The sequence below is a fragment of the Schistocerca serialis genome, chromosome 9 (assembly GCF_023864345.2).
Source record: "Schistocerca serialis cubense isolate TAMUIC-IGC-003099 chromosome 9, iqSchSeri2.2, whole genome shotgun sequence".
Lineage (NCBI taxonomy): Eukaryota > Metazoa > Arthropoda > Insecta > Orthoptera > Acrididae > Schistocerca > Schistocerca serialis.
In genome coordinates this window covers 66,027,691-66,046,106 of record NC_064646.1, presented here as the reverse complement: position 1 = coordinate 66,046,106, position 18,416 = coordinate 66,027,691, and the positions used below count along the sequence as shown (strand labels likewise).

The following is an 18,416-nucleotide window of genomic DNA, read 5'->3' as shown; positions in this document are numbered from 1 at the left end:
TGAGTATCTCATTCTGGAAACATCCCCCAGGCTGTGGCTAAGCCATGTCTCCGCAATATCCTTTCTTTCAGGAGTGCTAGTTCTGAAAGGTTCGCAGGAGAGCTTCTGTAAAGTTTGGAAGGTAGGAGACGAGGTACTGGCAGAAGTAAAGCTGTGAGTACCGGGCGTGAGTCGTGCTTCGGTTGCTCAATTGGTAGAGCACTTGCCCGCGAAAGGCAAAGGTCCCGAGTTCGAGTCTCGGTTGGGCACACAGTTTTAATCTGCCAGGAAGTTTCATATCAGCGCACACTCCGCTGCAGAGTGAAAATCTCATTCTGGAAACATCCCCCAGGTTGTGGCTAAGCCATGTCTCCGCAATATCCTTTCTTTCAGGAGTGCTAGTTCTGCAAGGTTCGCAGGAGAGCTTCTGTAAAGTTTGGAAGGTAGGAGACGAGGTACTGGCAGAAGGAAAGCTGTGAGTACCGGGCGTGAGTCGTGCTTCGGTAGCTCAGTTGGTAGAGCACTTGCCCGCGAAAGGCAAAGGTCCCGAGTTCGAGTCTCGGTTGGGCACACAGTTTTAATCTGCCAGGAAGTTTCATATCAGCGCACACTCCGCTGCAGAGTGAAAATCTCATTCTGGAAACATCCCCCAGGCTGTGGCTAAGCCATGTCTCTGCAATATCCTTTCTTTCAGGAGTGCTAGTTCTGCTAGGTTCGCAGGAGAGCTTCTGTAAAGTTTGGAAGGTAGGAGACGAGGTACTGGCAGAAGTAAAGCTGTGAGTACCGGGTGTGAGTCGTGCTTCGGTAGCTCAGTTGGTAGAGCACTTGCCCGCGAAAGGCAAAGGTCCCGAGTTCGAGTCTCGGTTGGGCACACAGTTTTAATCTGCCAGGAAGATTCGTATCAGCGCACACTCCGCTACAGAGTGAAAATCTCATTCTGGAAACATCCCCCAGGCTGTGGCTAAGCCATGTCTCCGCAATATCCTTTCTTTCAGGAGTGCTAGTTCTGCAAGGTTCGCAGGAGAGCTTCTGTAAAGTTTGGAAGGTAGGAGACGAGGTACTGGCAGAAGTAAAGCTGTGAGTACCGGGCGTGAGTCGTGCTTCGGTAGCTCAGTTGGTAGAGCACTTGCCCGCGAAAGGCAAAGGTCCCGAGTTCGAGTCTCGGTTGGGCACACAGTTTTAATCTGCCAGGAAGTTTCACTTTTTGCATAGTAAAGACGTCTTACCTAATTCATTTTGTAATTCGTTTTGACCGTCTGATGACTTTACTAGACGGTAAACGTCGGCATCACACGCAAACATTCTAAGAAGACTGCTCAGATTGTTTCCTAAATGTATTACGTGTTTAGAGATGCAAACGGGGAACGCCAGTTATCGCTTGTCTTTCTCTCCATTACTTTCCGTCAGTTACTTCGAACTGTGACCCCTTTGGCAGGGAATCACGAATCCAGTGACACAACTGCGACGATTCTCCATGGGCACACAGTCTGACTAGAAGCCAATTGCGAGGATCGGTATCAAAAGCCTGCTGGAAGTCTAGAAATATGTATTCAATTTGAGGTCCTTTGTCGATAACACCTCGTGTGAATTAAGTCCTAGATGTGTTGCACATGAGCAGTGTTTACTGAGTGCATCAGTAGATCGTTTCTCCGATGTAATTCACAATGTTCGAGCACCGAATATGTTCCAAAGTCTTGCTTTAAGTGGGGTAGGACGTCAAACGGGCCGACTTGGAGCAGGAGAGGCACCACAGGACATTTAATGTTCTACTGTCTGTACTTCTACAAATAAATTCATAAAACTTTGTCAGCATGACCAGGAAGGATTCAGGATTCACACTCATAGGAGTGGAAGTGCAAAAACATACCAAAACAAATTTCTTTTAGATATGAATTTCATCATTTTTTTCACTTACTTTTGGCTGCATTTGTTGCTATAGGTACATTTTTCTGCACAAGTAAGAGAGATGCTTTGATGAATTTTGCACAGCATACAAACCGTACTTACAGGTGTATGAAACTCTAGAATTTTCCAAATCTATTAAAAACTGTGGTAAAAATTGAGATAATAACTACAAAATTTGATTTTTTTCTAAACATAAAGTTTAAAACGTAACAGCTCATTCATTTTTTCATAAATTAAATAGATTCTAGAGTTTCAGACACCTGTAAGTATGGTTTGTATGCTGTGCAAAATTCATCGAACGGTCTCTCTTACTTATGAAGAAAAGTGTACCTATAGCTACAAATGCAGCCAATAGTAAGTGAAAAAATGATGAAATTTCACATGTAAAAAAAATTTTTGTTATGTTTTTGAACTTCCGCCGCTACGAGTGCGAATCCTGAATCCTTCCTGGTCATGCTGACAAAGTTTTATGAATTTATTTGTAAAAGTATAGACACTGGAAATTAAAATGTCCTGTGATGCCTCTCCTGCTCCAAGTCGGCCGTTTGACGTCCTACCTCCCTTAAGTCGACGCCAGTGATATGGGTATGTAATTGAACGGATTACTTCTATTTCCTTCCTTGAGTATTGGTGTGATGTGCGCCGCTTTCCAGTCTCTAGGTACGGATCTTCCGTCGTGCGACCAGTTGTATATGAGTGGTATGGAGGTATTGTGTCAGCATACTCTGAAAACAACCTAATTGTTATACATTCTGGACCGAAATACTTGCATTTATTAAATGATTTTTGTTGCATCGCTACACCAAGGATTTCTGTTTCTAAGTTACTTGCTTTGGCAGCAGTTCTTGACTCGAATTAAGGAATTTTTATTTCGTCCTCTTTTGTGAAGGACTTTCCAGGAACCGTGTTTAGTAACTTTGCTTTAGTGGAACTTCATCAGTAACATCACCATTGCTATCGCACAGTAAAAGTACTGATTGTGTCTTTCCGTTGGTGCACTTCACGCACGACTAGAATCGCTTTGGAACTTCTGCCAGCTTTCGAGGCAGGGTTTCTTCGCTGTGGAAGCGACTAAAAGCATCTTTAGGGACAGTGTCGCAAATTGTGAGAGTCGTCGAAACTCCTCGAGCTAGGTTCGGAAGGAGGCGCGGGCAGAGCGGGCTCTTGCGGCTGGTGGCACCGCATGACGTCACGTGTGTGCCTCGCTCGCAGACCGCCAGAATTTTTATAGTTAACTGTCACGTTTTGCAACGTACAGATTTGTATCTACATCATTTTGCAATTCGTTTTGATCATCTGATGACTTTACTAGACGGTAAACGACGTCATCGTATGCAAAAAGTCTAAGAGGGCTGCTCAGATTGGCTCCAAAATGGATTATGTATTTTTATAAAAGCAGAGAGCTTATAACACTTCCTTACGGAACGCCAGATATCACTTAAGTTTTACCCGATGACTGTCCGTCAATAACTACGAACTTTGACCTTTGTGACAGGAAATCACCAATCCAGTCGCACAACTGCGACGATTTTGCACAGACGCGCAATCTGACTGGAAGCCATTTGTGAGGAACTGTCAAAAGCCTTTTGGAAATCTAGACATACGGACTCAATGAGAGATCCCGTCGATAGCACTCGTTTCTTCGTGTGAATAAGGTAGCTGAATTTCACAAGACCGATATTTTCTGAATCCTTGCTACGTGTCAATAGATCGTTTTCTTCGGGGTAGCAGATAATGTTCGAATACGGTATATGTTCCTAAGACCTACACTAAATCGACGCCAGTCATATGGGTCAGTAATTCATCCGATTACTCTTATTTTCTTTCTTGAGTACTGGTGTGAGCTGTGGACCTTCCAGATTTTAGGTACGGATCTTCTGCCGAGTATGCAGTTGTATATGATTGCTACGTCTGCAGCTGAAGCGCCAAAAAAACTGGTATAGGCATGCGTATTCAAACACACAGATATGTAAACTGGCAGAATACGGCGCTGCGATCGGCAACAAGTGTCCCTGTCAAATCGATTGTTGCTACAGTGGCAGGTTGTCAAGATTTAAGTGAGTTTGAACGTGGTGTTATAGTCGACGCAGGAGCGATGGGGTACAGCACCTTCAAATGGCTCTGAGCACTATGGGACTTAACTTCTAAGGTCATCAGTCCCCTAGAACTTAGAACTACTTCAACCTAACTAACCTAAGGACATCACACACATCCATGCCCGAGGCAGGATTCGAACCTGCGACCGTAGCGGCCGCGCGGTTCCAGACTGTAGCGCCTTTAACCGCCTGGCCACCACGGCCGGTGTACAGCATCTCCGAGATAGCGATGAAGTGAGGATTACCCCGTATGACTTTTTCACGAGTGTACCGTGAATATCAGGAATCAGGTAAAACATCAAATCTCCGACATCGGTGCGACCGAAAAAAGATCCTGCAAGACCAACTACGACTGAAGAGAATCGTTCAACGTGACAGAAGTACATCCCTTCCGCAGATTGCTGCAGATTTCAGTGCAGGGCCATCAACAAGTGTCAGAGTGCGAACCATTCAACGAAACATCATCGATATGGGCTTCCGGAGCCGAAGGCCCTCTCGTGTACCCTTGATGACTGCACAATACAAAGCTTTACGCCTCTCCTGGGCCCGTCAACACCGATATTGGACTGTTGACTGGAAACATGTTGCTTGGTCGGACGAGTCTAGTTTCAAATTGTATCGAGCTGATGGACGTGTACGGATATGGAGACAACCTCATGAATCCATGAATCCTACATGTTTGCAGGGGACAGTTCAAGCTGCTGGAGGTTCTCTAATGGAGTGGGGTGTGTGCAGTTGGAGTGATATGGGATCCCTATACGTATGGATACGAGTTTGACGGGTGACAGCTACGTAAGTATCCTGTCTGATCACGTGCATTCATTCATGTCCATTGTGCATTCCAACGGACTTGGGCAGTTCTAGATGGACAATGCGACACCCTACACATCCAGAGAATTTCGGAGAATCGTTTTTGTTAATTCCGCTTCAGTGGCACTGTCATCGGTAATATTACCAGTGGTATCACGTAGTGAAGGTATTGATTGTGTCTTGCCGCTGGTGCACGTTACACAGGATCAGAATCTCTTTGAATGTTTTCTTTCTTCTTTTTTCAGATTTCAGGACAGAATCTCGCATTGAAGTCGGTGGTAAATTTCTAGCTTGTGTAAAACATCGCCAGTCTTGAAGATTTTTCAGTCTTCGAAATCTGTTAGCCACAGAACGAGCGTCCCCAGCGTAGGAATTTGTGAGACAGAGGAACGATAGTGGAGAGAGCGTTGCTGGGAAGAACGGAGACGATGCAGAGGGCAGCGCGCCGGCAGGGTAGGCAACCGGGCAACGCAGACGCGGGCTTCACGCAGCCACGGCCAGACGAGGGCTACCTTTTGTACAACTGTTCTCTGCTGTAGAGGCACATTCCCGTCGCAGAATAATCGTTACTCGTTACTTTCGGTATCGAGTCTCATTACATTGTTTTTTCCTTCTTTACAAATACTTAGCATGAATATGATGGTCGAAATAAAAAAAATCGAAGTGAAAGTACGACTCCCGCTCTCAGGGTTCCGTACAAAAAACGTACATAGAAAGTTTATCTATTCTGGGAATCTAGAATCTTGACGATTTTTGCCTGTTATCGATATCGATGTTAGGAACATTGCAAAAGTTTGGAGAAAGTTTAGATTTAAATTTAATGTTTTTGTGTAGTTTCGTATGTGTTGTAATTTGATGAGTTTGCAGGTACCAAAACATGTGAAATAAACGGCGGCATCTTTTGACAGCATTGACGTAGAAGCTTAAATTTTTTACACCGCCAAGGGACCATAGACCTACGTATGTGATATAAATTTCTGCTTGATATGTCTACCCGTTCCTGAGGAAAAGGAATTTTAACATAGGGACAGACAGAGAGCCGGATAACAAATGACAAAAAGTTTGTTTCTTGTGATATAATTAAAAATTAACATTTTTTAGGATTTTTCCTCTTACTTGTATTGTGAAACCTTGCTTCTTACCAAATGTCGTGATTCTACGTCAACAGGAAGTACCCTATAGATTTTGATGAGTGAGTTTGCGAGCACCAAAGTACACTCTTCTTCAGACAAAACAGAACATGCCGCGCGTAGTGGCCGTGCTGTTTGAGGCGCCATGTCACGGACTGCGCGGCCCCTCCTGCAGGAGGTTAGAGTCCTCCCTCGGGCATGGATGTGTGTGTGTGTGTGTGTGTGTGTGTGTGTGTGTGTGTGTGTGTGTGTGTTTTGTTCTTAGCATAAGTTAGTTTAAGTAGTGTGTAAGTCTAGGAACCATGACCTAAGCAGTTTGGTCCCTTAGGAATTCACACACGTTTCTACATCTACACTCCGCAAACCACCTGACGGTGTGTGGCGGAGGGTACCTTGAGTACAAGTTTGACTTGACTGAGTACCTCTTTGACCTGACTGTATAAGTATATATGTATTGCGTACATAACAGAAAAACAGAAAAAATATATGTATTTAAGGAAGCAAGTGGAGCCATCCCCATGTTGCTACATCTCAAGTGATTTCAAAATAATTGTGTGATGAACATAAATCCCTTTTATAAACAAAAAAAAGTCAGTAAGGAAAAGCTGTTTCCATTCAAATTTTATTTGTGGCCCGTTCGGCTGCGGACGGATACGTTAAGTTACGTATCCTCGCGTTTGCACCACGTGAAGAGGGCAACCCTACAGCCAAAAACGTCTTCGCCCCCGTCATAAAGACGTAAAAGGTGTAGGTCAGTGCAGCTTCCCCGCAGGGTTAGCAACGCGGACTGTGTTTTAGGCGGGGAAGTACACTAGCAAGGTTATGAAATGATCGGAGACACCACCCTCCTCCCTCATTCGTTGCCCCGTCTTGCCTCAGTCGTTTCCCGTTCGTTTACCGCAGTTTATTCTTCTTTGTTAACATTGCCGCAGGAGTCTGCCGCCATGCTAGACAACGGCATGCTCTGATATCCAATACCTTAGCAAGGCTGCACTCTGCGACTCAATGAAGACCGTCACGTTGCGAGAATACAGCATCGGCAGGTGCCGCCTCAGTAGACACTACGCACACCTCGCAAGACGCTACTGTCTATGCCGCTGCTTGCTAAGAATCCCTACAACGCTAGTGGCTACTTAACAACTCTCAATCTTTTTCTGCATAATTTCTCCAGTATATCTTGCCGTTCAGTCGTAACATGCTACAGGTTGAGGCAAACAGACTTTCCTATCTCTGTAATGCTTTCCCGGTTGCAAAATTTTCCCGAGTGTAACAGGGCTATTTTCATTGATAAATTGTATTTTCGGATTGTTGGCTCCCGTAAAGGAAATGCTATCTCAAACTTAATTGGTGATGTCGAATTTATATAAATTAAGATTTTGTTAACTGTTTCTTGTGTATAACCTACCAAACTGTCGGGTCCATCGCCTTGCTGTCTGGAGACAGAGTGACCCAGTTGGTACGGAATGTAGAGACAAACTAGACACATTTCGTTAGTAGTTAACTGCGAGTTTGTACAGGGTGTCCGGCGAAGGAGTCCTAGATTTCAAAATTAAATATTTCGAAAATTAAATTCTGTACACGAGTGCAACTAAAAACTTAGAATTTTATACGGAAGAGAGTGACCGATCTGGTACGGAATGTAGAGGGAAACTAGACACATTATTTATATAAATGATATGCCCTCTAGTATTATGCGTAACTCTAAAATATTTCTGATTGCTGATGACACTAGCTTGGCAGTAAACGATGTTATGTGCAACATTGACTCGGTTTCAAGTAGTGCAGCACATGACCTCAGTTCATGGCTTGTAGGAAATAAACTAACGTTAAATCACAGTAAGACTCAGTTTTTACAGTTTCTAACACACAATTCAACAAAACCTGACGTTTTAATCTCCCAGAACGGGCATATGATTAGTGAAACTGAACAGTTCAAATTTCTAGGTGTTCAGATAGATAGTAAGCTGTCGTGGAAAGCCCACGTTCAGGATCTCGTTCAAAGACTTAATACTGCCATTTTCACTATTCGAACGGTATCAAAAGTGAGTGATACTTCGACACGTAAATTAGTCTACTTTGCTTATTTTCATTCTCTTATATCGTATGGTATTATGTTTTGGGGTAACTCTTCCCATTCTAGAAGGATATTTTTATCTCAGAAACGTGCGGTTCGGGCAATAAGTGATGTGTGTTCGCGAACCTCTTGTCGACCTCTGTTCACGAGTCTGGGTATTTTGACATTGGCCTCTCAATATGTATATTCCTTATTGTCGTTTCTTGTTACCAATATTAGTTTATTTCCAAGAATAAGCAGTTTTCACTCTGTTAATACTCGGCAGAAATCAAACCTCCATTTGGATCGGACTTCCTTAACTCTTGTGCAAAAAGGTGTGCAGCATACTGCTGCATCCATTTTCAATAAGCTGCCACTGGAATTCAAAAATCTTAGAAGTAATCCACGCGCTTTCAAATCGAAACTGAAGAGTTTCCTCATGGGTCACTCCTTCTATTCTGTCGAGGAGTTCCTTGAAAAATTAAGCTGATTCTTATTGTATCGCTGATAGCGTTTACTCAAACTTGTGGACTGAATTTGTTTCAGGTTCATAAACATTTATTTTTATCTGTTATTACTTTTATGTTGTAAGTTCATATACTGACACATTCCACGACCTTGGAGATTTGCTCCTCAATTTGGTCCTACGGAACTTAACGTGTAAATAAATAAATAAAATAAATTCCGTTAGCAGTAAACTGCGAGTACGTACAGGGTGACCAGCTAAGGAGTCCTCGATTTTAAAATTAAATATCTCGAAAACTTTGTTCTGTACGCGAGTGCAACTAAAAACTTAGAATTTTATACGGAAGTTTCGAAATAGTTCGAAAAGTTGCTAACAAATGGCGCTGTACGCTGTACAGTTCGTACAGTATCAGGTCGCATAATTAAACTCGTCCTCGGGAAGCACTCTTTGCAGGCATGTCACAGTCTTTCCGAAACGTCCACCACTCGCAATACGGAGGTGGCCCAAACTCAAAATGAAATGTGAGATGTGCCATGACATCATGCGGCGTCTCAACGGAAATGGATTCAGAGTCAATCTCTTCCTGCGTTTCAGCGGACAGCGTCTTTCAACGTGCTCCAGAAAAAGGAGTCAGAAGGAGTCACATTGAACGACTACGGAGGCCTGTCCATTTGTGCGCCAGTAAATTTGCCATAATCGAACGCAATGACTCTGTTCTCGAAGTATTCATCAAGGAAGCGAAACACCTCTTCAGTACGATGTCGTGTGGCCGTAACTTGCATGAACGACTCGATGCCTGGTCGAGCCTCCGACGCTAGCTGTGTGGCGACATATTGTTCCAAAATTCCAACGTAACGTTCACTAGTGATCGTTTCTCGCATGAACAAAGGGCCAATAATGCCTCTACTGCATACCGCAGCCCAAACAGTAACTTTAGGAGAACACAAATGGAGATTTTCGGAACCCCAAACTCGCCAGTTACGTTTATTCACTGTTCCATTCAGGTGAAAGTGTGCTTCATCTGTGAATCTGATGCAGCCAACATCGAATCCTTCATTATCAGTCATTGTGAGAGTCTGGTTCGTAAAGTCAGCACGTAGCTCGTGCAGGTGTGGCCTCGTGGCTTTGGATTTTGAATGGAAACACATGTAGGCTCCACCTCTGTATTTTCTGCGTGCTGTAACTCTTCAAACCAGTCTCTGCTGCAATTCCTCGCGCGGACAATTACAGAAATTGTGGCGAAATTTTCAGGAGAAATTACAGTTTGCCTCTGGCCAACGTTCTCTTCTAGATCGTCAACCACGCTGCCTGTACGTTGGGATTTGGCGAAGAACTTGCAAACGTTTTTCGCGCCTGGTTCTTTTGTAGCATGAAATCGTGTTTGAAAACTGCACCTTGTTGCTGTAGTACTGTACTCTATCCTGTGGTATTTCAGTACCAGGAAAGCACGTTGTTCAAAGGAATACATGACTTCAAAAATCACTCAAATGGCTCTGAACACTATGGGACTTAACTTCTGACGTCATCAGTCCCCTAGACTTAGAACTACTTAAACCTAACTAACCTAAGGACATCTCACACATCCGTGCCCGAGGCAGGATTCGAACCTGCGACCGTAGCAGTCGCGCGGTTCTGGACTGAAGCGCTTAGAACCGCTCGGCCACCGCGACCGGCAATACATGATTTCAGCCTCTTCCTTCGGTAGGCTAACCCGCTTTCACGTTTCAGTGGTGAAACTCATCGCTCTGAGCATCGGCTCACTCTTGATAGGCACTACATATTGCGATTACAGCGTCGTCTGTTAGCCGTTTTTCGAACTATTTCCAAACTTATGTATAAAATTCTTACAGTTTTCACAATAAACGTGCGGCTTGTTGCAGTCTATCGATCTCAGTTGTGGAGATATTTTATTGTAAAATTAGGGTCCCTTTCGCTGGACACCCTGTACGGGTGTCCTTCTCAGACTACATTAAAGACAAACAGTAAAGCTACCCAAGGAAATAAGTTTTTTAACTGTTCTCCGAATGTCAATAACCCTAACATTGGTACAGGCATTAGTAACATAATTTTCTGTAGCGTAAAATTGGTCAAGATGATTTGAAGTAACGAAAACCTATATTTGTTTCTTTCTCACATTAAAAGATTACCCGACTGAGGGTGGAAAGTGACACAGGTAAACTGCATGTAGAGTAGTGTGTAGGTATCCAAATACATGTTAGATCGATAGTCGTAGAAAGAAATACAGACAAAAAAAATAGTGTTGCAGGCACTCTCAACTTAATTAATGTTCAGAACAGAAGAAAATTAAGGGAAGAAAACTAAATAGATTACCATGAAAATTCAGGTACATGTAATTCTGTTCGTAAAGGTCATTGTGGTCTCCAAGAAAGGGGACTGTGGTAAGTATATAATTGTCGCATTATAATTTTCTGCAGAAACACTCAGTGTGATGAGAAATCCGACTGTGCGATGATCATGGTGGTAGAAGAATTTCTCTGGATGTAAGAAACAGTTTATCTGAGTGTAGGGTAGACTTAGAACCTCAATAGTTACGGCAGACGTGAGAGAAAGAGTAGTGCTTCGACTTATCGTGTAGCAAAACACCTTGCTACTCTGTCGAGCCCACTAGTTGGTCTCTGTGATCATCACGTTGAGAACTCGGCGGATTTCTTACGTCGATTACGGAGAATGAATTTGAATGACTCTGATATTCTAGTAAGTTTTGGTGTGGTCTCTCACTTCACTCGTGTTCCCCTGTCTGTTTCGTTACGGTTAATTGAGGTTAGGTTTAGTGTTGAATTAACGAACCTTTTTTTGACTTCCGCTTGCCTTTTTTTTATTCAGTGACCAGCACTATTAGTAGACAGATGGAGTAGCAGTGGGAAGCTCCTTGTCGTGTATCATTGCAAATTTGTTTATGGAAGACATTGCAGGGTCGTGCTAAAGGGTCGGAATGTGGCTAGGATGAGCGGACTCTGTGGAGGAAACAACAGTCTTGTTTAAGCTACGCCTCGCCTGCAGCAGCGGCAACCCGCCGTACGCAGGGGCACCGCGTGCAGCGGGATCCCACTGCGGCTCTGCGTTTCCTTCGTTTATATGGAGCGCGCGCACGCGCCTGCTCAGGTGGTCGTGGCGTCGCTAACTAGGCGTTTCGCGTGCTCTCGCCTGTCACGGTCGCAATCGCGGCCGCTGGGTGAGAGGCTCTTTCCGAAAGCGTGCTTCTCGTCGCACCGCTGGGCAAACCGCCCACGAGAAATACGGACTCCGCCGCACTTCGCAAACACTCGGGTCCGTGCAGAACCACAGGATATTGATATGTAATTGAAAAGGTACCCACTAACGGTCTTAACTGTCTCGTGTGCTGTCGAGATCTTGCATGCATTTAAACGCGCGTTCAAGAATTATTAAACTCGTTTGTAAAAGTTACTCGCACCACGCCAGAGAGCTGCTGGCACTCGTAACACCTGCAGTGTCACGTGACACGATGTACGCACCGCGGCCTATCTCTCACGCGGGCCGCGGCTGGGCTCCATACACCGACACCACGCAGTGCATTTACACACGTCAAAAAAAGTTTCGCATCGTCCCAGTTCCCAGAACTCCTGAAGATAGACGTTCAGTGTCGATATTGTTTCACAGACAAAGTCCCTTTAGCTGTTCAGAGATGTCATTAAAGCCGCCCAAAGATGTAAACAACCATGCATGAGCAGCGCCTATTAGACGGGGGAGGTCCGACAACCGATCAGTTCCAGTCGTTCCATCAGGAAGTAGGTTCACGGTATTGACCGTCCAGGAGTGGTTGAACTACAGACAGCACGTCTGTAGTTCAACCATGCCTAGAAGGCCAATACCGCGGTTCGATCGCGTCCGCATTGTTACTTTGTGCCAGGAAGGGCTCTCAGCAAGGGAAGTGTCCAGACGTCTCGGAGTGAACCAAAGCGATGTTGTTCGGACATGGAGGAGATACAGAGAGAGAGGAACTGTCGATGACATACCTCGCTCAGGCCGCCCAAGGGCTACTACTGCATTGGATGACCGCTACCTACGGATTATGTCTCGGAGGAAACCTGACAGCAACGCCACCATGTTAAATAATGCTTTACGTGCAGCCACAGGATGTCGTGTTACGACTCAAACTGCGCGCAATAGGCTGCATGATGCGCAACTTCACTCCCGAGGTCCATCTTTGCAACCACGACACCGTGCAGCGCGGTACAGATGGGCCCAACAACATGCCGAATGGACCGCTCAGGATTGGCATCTACATCTACATCCATACTCCGCAATCCACCATACGGTGCGTGGCGGAGGGTACCACGTACCACAACTAGCATCTTCTCTCCCTGTTCCACTCACAAACAGAACGAGGGAAAAATGACTGCCTATATGCCTCTGTACGAGCCCTAATCTCTCTTCTTATCTTTGTGGTCTTTCCGCGAAATGTAAGTTGGCGGCAGTAAAATTGTACTGCAGTCAACCTCAAATTCCTGCCTCGGGCATGGATGTGTGTGATGTCCTTAGGTTAGTTAGGTTTAAATAGTTCTAGGGGGCTGATGACCACAGCAGTTGAGTCCCATAGTGCTCAGAGCCATTTGAACCAACCTCAAATGCTGGTTCTCTAAATTTCCTCAGTAGCGATTCACGATAAGAACGCCTCCTTTCCTCTAGAGACTCCCATGCGAGTTCCTGAAGCATTTCCGTAACACTCGCGTGATGATCAAACCTACCAGTAACAAATCTAGCAGCCCGCCTCTGAATTGCTTCTATGTCCTCTCTCAATCCGACCTTAATGGGTTCCCAAACGCTCGAGCAGTACTCAAGAATAGGTCGTATTAGTGTTTTATAAGCGGTATCCTTTACAGATGAACCACATCTTCCCAAAATTCTACCAATGAACCGAAGACGACTATCCGCCTTCTCCACAACTGCCATTACATGCTTGTCCCACTTCATATCGCACTGCAATGTTGCTCCCAAATATTTAATCGACGTGACTGTGTCAAGCGCTACACTACTAATGGAGTATTCAGACATTACAGGATTCTGTTTCCTATTCATCTGCATTAATTTACATTTATCTATATTTAGAGTTAGCTGCCATTCTTTACACCAATCACAAATCCTGTACAAGTCATCTTGTATCCTCCTACAGTCACTCAACGACGACACCTTCCCGTACACCACAGCAACATCAGCAAACAGCCGCACATTGCTATCCACCCTATCCAAAAGATCATTTATGTAAATAGAAAACAACAGCGGACCTACCACACTTCCCTGGGGCACTCCAGATGATACCCTCACCTCCGATGAACACTCACCATCGAGGACAATGCACTGGGTTCTATTACTTTAGAAGTCTTCGAGCCACTTACATACTTGGGAACCAATCCCATATGCTCGTACCTTGTTAGGAGTCTGCAATGAGCCACCGAGTCAAACGCTTTCCGGAAGTCAAGGAATATGGCATCCGTCTGATACCCTTCATCCATGGTTCGCAAGATATCATGTGAAAAAAGGATGAGTTGCGTTTCGCAGGAACGATGCTTTCTAAAGCCGTGCTGATGCATGGGCAGCAACTTCCCTGTCTCAAGGAAATTCATTATATTCGAACTGAGAATATGTTCGAGAATCCTGCAACAAACTGATGTTAAGGATACTCTCTGTAAAACCGAATTGTAATCCCATCAAGACCTGGCGATTTATTTATTTTCAACCTATTCAGCTGCTTCACAACCCCAGGGATGTCTATAACTATGTCCTCCATACGGGAATCTGTACACCGATGAGTTGCACAAATGTCCTCAACCAGACAATCGTTTTGGGGTGCCATTGTGTGGGGCCGACGTACGCTGCTCGTGGTCATGGAAGGCGCCGTAGCGGCTGTAGGATACGTGAATGCCATCCTCCGACCGATAGTGCAACCATATTGTCAGCATATTGGCGAGGCATTCGTCTTCATGGACGACAATTCGCGCCCCCATCGTGCACATCTTGTGAAGGACTTCCTTCAGGATAACGACATAGCTCGACTAGAGTGGCCAGCATGTTCTCCAAACATGAACCCTATCGAACGTGCCTGGGATAGATTGAAAGGGGCTGTTTATGGCCGACTTGACCCACCAACCACTCTGATGGATGTACGCCGAATCACCGTCGAGGAGTGGGACAATGTGGACCAAAAGTGCCTTGAACTTATGGATAGTATGCCACCACGAATACAGGCATGCATCAGTACAAGAGGACGTGCTAACTGAGTATTAGAGGTACCGGTGTGTACAGCAATCTGGACCACCACCTCTGAATGTCTCGCTGTATGGTGGTACAATATGCAATGTGTGCTTTTCATGAGCAATAAAAAGGACGGAAACGATTTTTATATTGATCTCTATTCCAATTTTCTGTACAGGTTCCGGAACTCTCGGAACCAACGTGATGTAAAACTCTTTCTGATGTGTGTACTTGCAACATTCCCACCAATCCCTGTAACGACAGTCATCTCGCTATAAATGTGCATAAATTCAATCATACTCATGCACGAATCCAGGCTTGGGTTCTGCAGGGATACAATTTCTTACTTTCTGCTCCCCCTTACCTCTCTCCTACCGCCCCCCCCCCCCCTCAACTGGAAAAAATATTGTTGTCACGTCTACTTCTTAACGTACCACGGTTGCGTCTGGGATTTTAACGATAATAAGAATAATATACACTGAGGTGTCCTAAGTCATACAATACCTCCTAATATCGTCTCGGTCCTATTTTTGCCCAGCTTAGTGCAGGAACTCAATGTCGCAAGGACTCACAAATCGTTGGAAAACCACTGCAGAAATACTGAGCCATGTTGGTTCTGCAGCCGTTCATAATTGCGAAAGTGTTGAAGTGTCGGCAGTGCAGGATTTTGTGCACATACTGGCCTCTCTATTATGTCCTGTAAATAACAGGATTCATGTCGGGCGATCTGGGTGGTCAAATCATTCGCACGAACTGTGTAGAATATTCTTCCAACCAATCGCAAATAACTGTGGCTAGTTGACTTCGTACATTGTCATCCATAAAAAATTCCATCGTTATTTGGGAATATGAAGTCCATGAATGACTGCAGTTTGTCTCCAATAGCCAAATATATCCATTTCCAGTCCATGATCGGTTCAGATGAACCAGAGGACCCAATCCGTTCTATGGAAACACACCCCACACCATTATGCAGCCACCACAATTTGCACGGTGCCTTGTTGACAACTTGGGTCCATGGCTCGAACCCTACCATCAACTGTTCCCAACTGAAATTGAGACTCATCTGACCTGTCGACGGTTTTCCAGTTGTCTATAGAGTCCAGCCGATATGGTGACGAGCCCGTGGGAGGCGCTCTAGACAATATCGTGCTATTAGCAAAGATACTCGTGTCTATCGTCTGTTGCCATAGCCCATTAACGACAAAATTTCGTCGCACTCTCCTAAGGGATACGTTCGTCGTACGTCTCACATCGATATCTGCAGTGTTGCTTGTATGTTAGCATTGACAACGCCGCGCAAACGTAGCTTCTCTCGCTCGTTAAGTGAAGGCCGTCGGCCACTCCGTTTACCGTGGTGAGAGGTTGTTGTTGTTGTGATCTTCAGTCATGAGACTGGTTTGATGCAGCTCTCCACGCTACTCTATCCTGTCCAAGCTTCTTCATCTCCCAGTACGTACTGCGGCCTACATCCCTCTGAATCTGCTTCGTGTATTCATCTCTTGGTCTCCCTCTATGATTTTTACCCTCCACGCTGTCCTCCAATACTAAATTGGTGATCCCTCGATGTCTCAGAACATGTCCTACCAACCGATCCCTTCTTCTAGTCAAGTTGTGCCACAAACTTCTCCCCAATCCTATTCATTACCTCCTCATTAGTTATGTGATCTACCCATCTAATCTTCAGCAATCTTCTGTAACACCACATTTCGAAAGCTTCTATTCTCTTCTTGTCTAAACTATTTATCGTCCATGTTTCACTTCCATACATGGTTACACTCCATACATATACTTTTAGAAACGACTTCCTGACACTTAAATCCATACTCGATGTTAATAAATTTCTCTTCTTCAGAAACGCATTCCTTGCCACTGCCAGTCTACATTTTATATCCTCTCTATTTCGACCACCATCAGTTATTTTGCTCCCCAAATAGCCAAACTCCTTTACTACTTTAAGTGTCTCATTTCCTAATCTAATTCCCTCAGCATCACCCGACTTAATTCGACTACATTCCATTATCCTCGTTTTGCTTTTGTTGATGTTCATCTTATACCCTCCTTTCAAGACACTGTCCATTCCGTTCAACTGCTCTTCCAAGTCCTTTGCTGTCTCTGACAGAAATACAATGTCTTCGGCGAACCTTAAAGTTTTTATTTCTTCTCCATGGATTTTAATACCTACTCCGAATTTTTCTTTTGTTTCCGTTACTGTTTGCTCAATGTACAGATTGAACCAAATCGGGGAGAAGCTACAACCCTTTCTCACTCCCTTCCCAACCACTGCTTCCCTTTCATGTCCCTCGAATCTTATAACTGCCTTCTGGTTTCTGTACAAGTTGTAAATAGCCTTTCGCTCCCTGTATTTTACCCCTGCCACCTTCAGAATTTGAAAGAGAGTATTCCAGTCAACATTGTCAAAAGCTTTCTCTAAGTCTACAAATGCTAGAAACGTAGGTTTGCCTTTTCTTAATCTAGCTTCTAAAATGTCGCAGGGTCAGTATTGCCTCACGTGTTCCCATATTTCTACGGAATCCAAACTGATCTTCCCCGAGCTCGGCTTCTACCAGTTTTTCCATTCGTCTGTAAAGATTCGCGTTAGTATTTTGCAGCCGTGACTTATTAAACTGATAGTTCGGTAATTTTCACATCTGTCAACACCTGCTTTCTTTGGGATTGGAATTAATATATTCTTCTTGAAGTCTGAGGGTATTTCAACTGTCTCATACATTTTGCTCACCAGATGGTAGAGTTTTGTCAGGACTGGCTCTCCCAAGGCTGTCAGTAGTTCTAATGAAATGTTGTCTACTCCCGGGACCTTGTTTCGACTTAGGTCTTTCAGTGCTCTATCAAACTCTGAGACATAATGCCTGAAATTTGGTATTATCAGCACACTCTTGACACTGCCGATCTCGGAATTTTGAATTCCCTAACGATTTCCGAAATGGAATGCCCCATGTGTCTAGCTCAAACTACCATTCCGCTTTCAAAGTCTGTTAAGCCTGTCGTGCGGCCATAATAACATCGGAAACAGTTTCACATGGATGGCCGGAGTACAAATGACAGCTCCGCAAATACAATGCCTTTTTATTTTGTGTGCGCGATGCTACCGCCATCTGTATGTGCGCATACCGCTATGCCATGACTTTCGTCACGTCAATCTATATAAAAATGTTTTATACCGAAGTTAGTTGAACTATTGTTCAATATACTATTCGACAAAATTGTCAGGAAATGGGAAAAAACCGAGGCCACGGGGAATTTATGAAGCAATCAGGCTAGGAAAGAAAACCAGAGAACGAGATATTCGCTCTCTGGCATTCACTGCTGATCTCTCAATACAGTAAGTCTCTCGATAGTTCGAGGTGAACGGGACCGGAACCACCTCGAACTATCGAAAACTCGGACTATCGAAATTTAAATGGGAAAAAGAAATATTATGATGTTTTAAGTAATCCAGGTCAAAATCTGAACTTTATTAAAATAAAAGTATTTACACATGCATTTGCATTGGCAGAATAACAATAATTATTTATGTAGACAAGTAATAGTGAGTGTCTTTTGCTTGGCGAAGCTGCAACGTTTCCTCGTGGGAATGTCACGCCACCGTCTCAGGAGCAGTAGGTCAGTTGGTGTCGCCTCAGGCTGGTGTTCCACGTAGCACATGGCGGCCTCGAGAGCAGCGTAGCCATCGGTGTGACTCATCATCGGTGCAGCCTCTGCCCCGTCACTCTCACACTGCGATG

The 18,416-nt window shown here is 44.5% G+C and overlaps 1 protein-coding gene across 1 annotated transcript in view; it reads left to right on the top strand.

The window, feature by feature from the left end:
* Positions 1-18,416, top strand: part of LOC126419216 (calcium uniporter protein, mitochondrial) — a gene marked incomplete in the record, with an annotated part of 2,318,083 nt that overhangs the window by 2,141,452 nt on the left and 158,215 nt on the right.